This window comes from Rutidosis leptorrhynchoides, chromosome 11 (assembly GCF_046630445.1).
Source record: "Rutidosis leptorrhynchoides isolate AG116_Rl617_1_P2 chromosome 11, CSIRO_AGI_Rlap_v1, whole genome shotgun sequence".
Taxonomy (NCBI): Eukaryota; Viridiplantae; Streptophyta; class Magnoliopsida; order Asterales; family Asteraceae; genus Rutidosis; species Rutidosis leptorrhynchoides.
Window position 1 is genome coordinate 202650814 of NC_092343.1, and position 8112 is coordinate 202658925.

Genomic DNA, 8112 nt, shown 5'->3' on the forward strand with positions numbered 1-8112 from the left:
GTATGAAATATTTCGATTATAATTCTGGTTTTGATTGTAAATTGGTCTTGGCGGTTGATAATTATTCTGATAATTATTTCCAGGCCTTTGGTTTAGATATGAAACATTCTCTCTTTGTTCCATTATTAATTCAATACTGAGACAATATTTTGTCAAATGTGGTCCTCCACACTGCTCACAACTAATTCGTATTGAGTGGATATCTTTAGTCATCTTTTCCATTCGTCTCTCGACAACATCTATCTTTGCGGAAATAGAATCTAAGTCATGGCTAGAATCGACTCTAGCTGCTTTAGATGATCTAACGATATCTTTTTCTTGGTGCCACTCATGTGAGTGGGAAGCAGTGTTATCAATAATTTTGTAAGCATCAGTTTCGGTTTTCTTCATAATAGAACCACCAGCTGCTATATCGATGTCTTTTCTTGTAGTGATGTCGCATCCTTGGTAGAATATTTGTACTATTTGACAGGTGTCTAAACCATGTTGCGAACATCCTCTTAATAACTTTCCAAATCTTGTCCACGCCTCATATAGAGTTTCATTCGGCTTCTGTGTGAACGTAACAATTTCTCCTTGAAGTCTTACGGCTTTAGATGCCGGAAAGAATTGTTTAAGAAATTTTTCAACTAAAACGTCCCATGTATCAATCGCCCCTTCAGGTAATGATTCCAACCAATCTTTTGCTTCTCCCTTTAAAGTCCAGGGAAATAACATGAGATATATCTGTTCATCCTCCACTTCTCGGATTTTAAATAGAGTGCAGATCCTATTAAAGGTACGAAGATGTTCATTTGGATCTTCCTTCGGCGCACCACTAAATTGGCATTGATTAGTCATCATGTGTAGAATTTGTCCTTTGATTTCATAATCTGGCGCATTAATGTCTGGATGAGTAATTGCGTGACCTTGGCCAGTGCGTTTAGCTCTCATTCGGTCTTCCATACTTAAAGGTTCCAGATTCTCCATAATTGAATTTGTTGAATCGGAATCACTAGAGGATTCTGATTTAATGGTTCGTTCCTCAACAATCTCTGTTTGAATGATTGGTGGTTCCGGAGGAAAAATTAATGGTTCAGGATCTACGAATTGTCCCTGAATATTCTCCGGATTCTCAATTGTGAGGTCGGGTTCAAAAAATGGATTATCGGAAATTTGAATTGGAGTACTTGGTCGACTGGATGACGATTCTAAAGAAAAATCAACGGCGGTAACATTTGCTAAATGTCTTGATCTAGTTACAGGTGGTGAACGTACAAAAGGTGGTGAACGTCTTGCTCGGTGCATTCACTGAATATCCTATTAGTTTTTAAAAGGAAAGAAAAAATTATATAAGTTATCCAATTAATAGACTTTTCTGATTTTGCCCACGTTTCGAATAGCTAAAAGATGCAGCAGAGGGGCAGGATTCGTTTGGTCTCAATATAATTGAGGACTGTTTGGCTCCAATAACCCGGTACACGTACAAATCCAACTATTACTACGAACCAGAAAATTTTGATGTCTATCAATTTAACCACTTAAAATAAATTTTCGTATATTTAAGAAATTTAGATAAGAAGTAGAATAAAAATCTATGTCCTAAAAACTAGAATAGCGAGAAATAAGAAAGAAAAAGAGCACGTCGAAAAAGGCCGAAAAAGAAAAAAAATTGAAAAAGGCGTCGAAAAATGAAAAAGAAAAAGAGTGACTTATAAAACTTAAAAACACTCGACTAACCCAACTTTATTACTATCACTAACTTAAAATTATAATCGCAAATTGAGATTACTAATTGGAATGATAATTGATACATAGGTAAAAGGCGTCTAAAAATATTAAAGCTTACAAGTAAAACTATATCCCAAATGGAAATAACTTAAAAAGAAACTAAAACTTAAAAAGGCGTCGCAAAATTCTAAAGCACTTAAATCTTAGTCTAAAGAAAAAGCACTTAAGGGATTTTACGGCAAAGCCTAAAAATCTAGAAGTAAAAATACTATGGCAAAAACTATGTTTAAAAACTAAATACGAGCGAAAAATACAAATATTACACTAAAACAATTAAAAAGGGACAAAATATAAAAATATACTAAAAGTTGTAAAAAGGACAATTTTTATAAAAATATTATTTTTATATTATTTATTTTATAAAACTATTAATTTTATAAACTAATAAAACTAAATAAACTTAATATTACAAATTAAATAAATAAAACTAAATAAATTAATATTAATTAACTAAACAAACCCTAATTAGGGTGTTAATAATAAAAATTAAAATATACTCCGTAATTAATGTGATATTAGGGTTCTGTGTGGCCCGTGTCAGACGGCTTCGCGAGTCGCGGTTGGTCCGATTCAATAACTCCACAAGTCGCGGAGGGTTCAGGCTCAGACGAGATGCAGGTCAAAATTCAACAGGTCAGTTTTATTTATATTTTATTTATTTATTTTTCTGTTTTAAATAAAATATATTTATATAAATTTAATAAAACTTATATTTTAAAACCTAAAATACAAATAGGAATATTTTATAATTTTATAAATAAAACTCTTAAAACTTGATTTATAAATGTTTTTTTTTTCGGTTTTTTTTTTGATTTTATGTTTAAAATAAAAACAAAATAAATAAAACTTATATTTTTATAAAATAAAAATAAAGAAACTTTATAAAACTTAAATATTTAACAAACTCTTAAAAATATTATATTTTTGTTTTACTTTTTATGTTTTCGAATATTTAAAACGTATTTTTACAAAAGCGTCTTTTTATAAAAGTAAACTAAAAATAAATTTTTTTTTTTTATATTTAGCGTTTCGCTTCCGGCGTTTAAGCAAGAAATTGAGTTCCCCGGCAGCGGCGCCAAAAATACTTGATGTTATGCGAGGTGTATATAAAATAGCTTATATTTTACAAGGAAATACTATTAAATACGATACAATTTTACTCAAGATATTTATTTATTTATTGAATGGATATACTTAAACCTTGCTACAACACTTATAGGCAGTGTACCTAATCGTACAGTAGTGTAGTTTTTAGTAAGTCCGATTCGTTCCACAGAGAATCTTTTTCACAAAGCTTAACGCTATATTAGTTTTATTTTATAAAAATACAAATATATATATAAGTAATATTATTATTATAAAGGGGGGTTTTTACCGTTTAATGACCGGTTTGTCGATTTTAAAAACTTTAGTTACAGTTAAAACAAAATGTAAAATATTAAATAAATAAAAGACTTAATTTAAAGAGTAAAGTAAATAACGATAATGAAATTGCAATAAATAAAAGTGCGATAAAATAAACTTACGATAATTAAAAAGTACGATAATTAAAAGTGCAATTAAATACAATAACAATAAATAAAAGTGCGATAATTAGAAGTGCAATTAAATATAAAATAAAGGAAATTAAATATGAAATAAAAGAATTATGCTTATTTAAACTTCCGTAATCATGATGTTTGACTTGTTAATTTAGTTTTATGCCCATGGGTTAATTGTCCTTTGTCCTGGATTATTTAATATGTCCGTCTGGTTTTTGTCCATAACAGTCCATCAGTCATAAATATAAAGTGCGAGTGTCCTCGTCAAATAATCCTTATACCCGAAGTTAAATATTCCAACTAATTGGGGACTTAAACTGTAACAAGATTTTAATACTTTGTTTAATAATTACACCAGGATGTCGACTGAGTGTAACCTAAGGTTTTAATACTTTGTTATCAATTATGCCAAGTGTCCTTGTACATAATTTCACCCCTGTTTTAATAATTCTAGTGACTATTAATCCATTCCCGTGTCCGGTTAAATGAACGATTATTCGTACATATAAATACCCCGCCCATCGTGTCCGATCGAGTGTATATGGTTATTTATAGGGATGTCCAATTGTAAATCTTTATATTAACATTAACAAACTATCATTTAGTTAAACAAATATAAAGCCCATTAATAGCCCATAGTCTAATTTCCACAAGTGTCGTTCTTTTGTCCAAACCCCAATTATGGTACAAAGCCCAATTACCCAATTTTAGTAATTAGCCCAACATCATGATTACTTCGTTTTAAATAAGCATAATAATAACTTAGCTACGAGATATTAATGTAAAAAGGTTGAACATAACTTACAATGATTAAAAATAGCGTAGCGTTACACGGACAGAATTTTGACTTACACCCTTACAACATTCGCTAACATACCCTTATTATTAGAATTAAAATTAAAATTAAATTTAAAATATATATATATATATATATATATATATATATATATATATATATATATATATATATATATATATATATATATATATATATATATATATATATATATATATATATTACGTATATATTGAGAGAGAGATAGATTATATGATATTTTGATCGATCAAACTGGGTTTGCTTTTATAGGCAGTTTCATTTTTTGGGGCTCCGCGAGTCGCGGCCCTCTAGTTCCTCAAACTCCGCGAGTCGCGGAGATATCAAATCCAGCTCACAAAGCCTTGGCTCCTAGCTTGCCAACGGATTAAAATATAAATATAATATATAAATAATTATAAGAATTATTTAAATATTATATTATATTTATGTGCATAGTTGACTTGTAATTTTTAGTCCGTTGCGTCGAGCGTTGAGAGTTGACTCATGTCCCGGTTCCGGATTTTCGAACGTCCTTGCGTACTATTTTATATCTTGTACTTTGCGTTTTGAATCTTGTACTCTTGTAATTTCGAGACGTTTCTTATCAATAATTGGAACCTCTTTGATTGTATTTTGTACTTTTGAGCTTTTTGGTCGTTTGCATCTTCAATTCGTTGAATCTGTCTTTTGTCTTAACCTTTTATTATTTAAACAAATATTACTTGTAAATAGAACAATTGCAACTAAAAGCTTGTTTTTCTTGAGGAATAATGCTATGAAATATATGTTCGTTTTTAGCATTATCAGCAATTCACTAGGAGTGTAAATCTGTAATGCCCTGGCCATGTCCATCATGGACATCCTCTACATCCTACCGCCAAGGATAAATCTAAGAAAACTTCTATCATCTAACCTATCTACATCTACATTTAACGCTATAGTACTCATCAACTCAACACACCATTCCTTATATACAGGTCTACGAATGGTGAAAAGACGTTCCCAATCTGTAAAAGAAGAACTGCCATACCTTTGAATCAAATGCTGTCTAACACGGTCAGCTAGATGGACCGTTTCCAAAGGATTCCAATCAATTACCCTCAGCACCTCTACCTCTTTTGTTACTACTTTAAATTTATTACTTTGATATGCCGGGTAATCTCTCCATCATCTATCGAATCTCAGATTAGGATGCAACGTGTGTTCCGGAATTGTTGGGTATTCTACTGGAGGATGTGGCGGAAATACTATGAATTCATTAGGTAACTGTAGTAGATCATAACAAGGTACGTGCTGATCAGGCTGTTGTTGTGGTTCCTGTTGTGGTACTTGTTCAGGTTCTGGCTCGTATTGCATTTCTGGTTCTGGTTCTGGAGCTGGAGCTGGAGCTGGAGCAGGTCGTCTAGATGATGATGATCCTGAACCTCCAGTATCGGCTTTCTGCAAAACACATTAAACACAAAGTTTGTGCATCCAAATATGCATTAGTGTTAGCAAAATAACAACTTAAAACAATCACAATAACATGTTAAATCAAAATTAAACTTATACACATTTTCACATTTTTTACAATTCTATACTTTTTCAAATAAGCACATATGAAAATGTATACAAAGTTCATAAGCATTTAACTCAAATAACATGTCAATATAGTCATTACTAACAATTAAACAAGTCTCAATTGGCAATTATATCAAATTAATCAAGTTCATGAATTTTCGCCTAAAAAGTCCACTTTAATCTTTAAAAATCATGTTTAGGATCAATGTTTGGATCATTTAACTACCTAAACATGTTACACTACTCAATTTAGCAATAATTCATGACAAAAATCGGCCATAACCTGTTTATATCAAAAAGCCCCAAATTGCTCAAGAACACAAACCCTAGATTTCTAAAAATTTTGAAGTTTTTGGCTTCAAATCATGTTAAATAGCATCAATCTAGGTTATACATGCATAAAGTACTAACAATTTAACACTAATTACACTAGAAATCAACAAAATTGCATTAGGTAAAATATTGGTAATTATCACAAAAACTAGGAATCTATAGAGTTTAGGGGTGTAATTTTTACCTTTCTTGATAAACTTATGAACAATTTCATGATTAGAGCGAAAAATTTGATGAATTACAGTGGAAAAATGATGAAATTTGGTGAGGTTTTGAGAGATTTTCGTGTATGTGTGTGTATATTGTGGTGAAGAGCAGAACAGACTGCCTTTTCTATCTGGCCTGTTTTCCAGCTCCATGCGATCACATGGAGTTGGAGTTCAATTCCCATGCGATCGCATGGGTGTCCGGGAACAGTGTTTTGGCCCTTTTTTTTTTAAAAAAAAAACCTTATAACTTTATAAAACATAAAATTAATTTAAATTTTAAAAATTTGTTTCTTTTTAGGATGAGGGCATTCGGATCGTTGTCCTAGTCCGTCCCTCGACAAAATTTTAAAATTTGTCAATTCAAAGCGCGGTTTTAAAAGTAAAGATTTTTAGGTTTTTTTAAATGTTTTGGGCATACTTTAATTCATTAAGATTAAAAATAATGATAATAAAAGTTCTCGTCCCTCCCTCGGGTAAAGCAATTTCAGTTCAATGACCTAGTCTTCAACTCACGACGAATTTTAAAAATTATATTTTTAACTTAGCGAAATAAAGTAAATTTTTGTTTTTAAATTCACACCAAACTTAAATTTAAAATGCATAAAATTAAAAATTCATATTAAAAATTCACACCAAACTTATATTATATTTTTGTTTTTATACATACAAACTTATATTAAAAATATTAATTTTTCAAATATTTACAATTTTAAATATATTGATTTAAAAAGTTTACAATATTATTTTAATATTAATTAAAAAAATAAAGTAAAAATAAAATTAAAAATCTTTTTGGCTTTTATCCCACTTTAATCAATCAAATATTATCAAAAATATGCGCCCCTCTTTTCGGTAAAGTAATTTCGGTTTTATAACCTAGTTTAACTCATGACGAATTTTTAAAATATTTTGGTTGATTGATTAAAGATATTTATACCTTAAGAATAAATGATAAATTTCGCAGTGATGTAATAAATTTTTGTATGATATCAATAATTTCGATCGCAAGACCTAATTTTATCGAATATCAATTTAATACTTTATAGCGAACAAATTAGCGTTTATTATCAAAAGGTTAAAAATAAAAATAAAAATAAAAAGGTACAAACTTACCTGTGAGATAGTATTCTTTGTGATATGCTCTAGCCCACTCATAAGATAGTCGGACTAATTGATTTTCCATAGCTACATAGGCGTAACCTCGAGCATTCAATGTTTTTTCTTCTAAACATATGAACGGTCCGTCTCTGCATAAAGTAATGAATTCGGTATTGGAATATGTCTGATTCGTCGAGCATTTTCCTTCGTGTGACCATTTTCCGCATTTGTGACATCTTTCAAGGTGTCGTGCTCTTCTTTTCACTGCAGATTTTGATTTTCCTTTACCAAATTGTAACTTATTATTTTCGCATCTGGATTCTTTTCTTACTCCGTCCAATTTACCTCTGATTAATGATACTATTTCACTTGGAAGGGTGTCATTATTACGTTTAGTGATCAAAGCGTGTAGCATTAGACCATGGTTTAATTCACAGGAAGTCTTCATCTCGTAAAACCTAAAAAAAATAAAAATTCAGAATGGGGGGAGAAGACTAGTTCTTTAGGGTCTGCTAGGGAAAGACCATTCGGGTTCCATTTTCGAGAACTACACGAAAACAGAAAATCTAACTCTAACAGAAATACATATTATCCTTTAAAGACTTGATTCTCCCCACACTTAGTTAGCTATGGTGTAGAAATTGTGATTAACTTTGTTGTCAACTTCCATCGGACTATCTATGTAATGTTTAACTCTGTGACCATTAACCTTAAATTCAATTCCATTTAAATTTATCAATTCTACTGTTCCGTATGGGAAAACTCTTTTGAGTATGATTGGTCC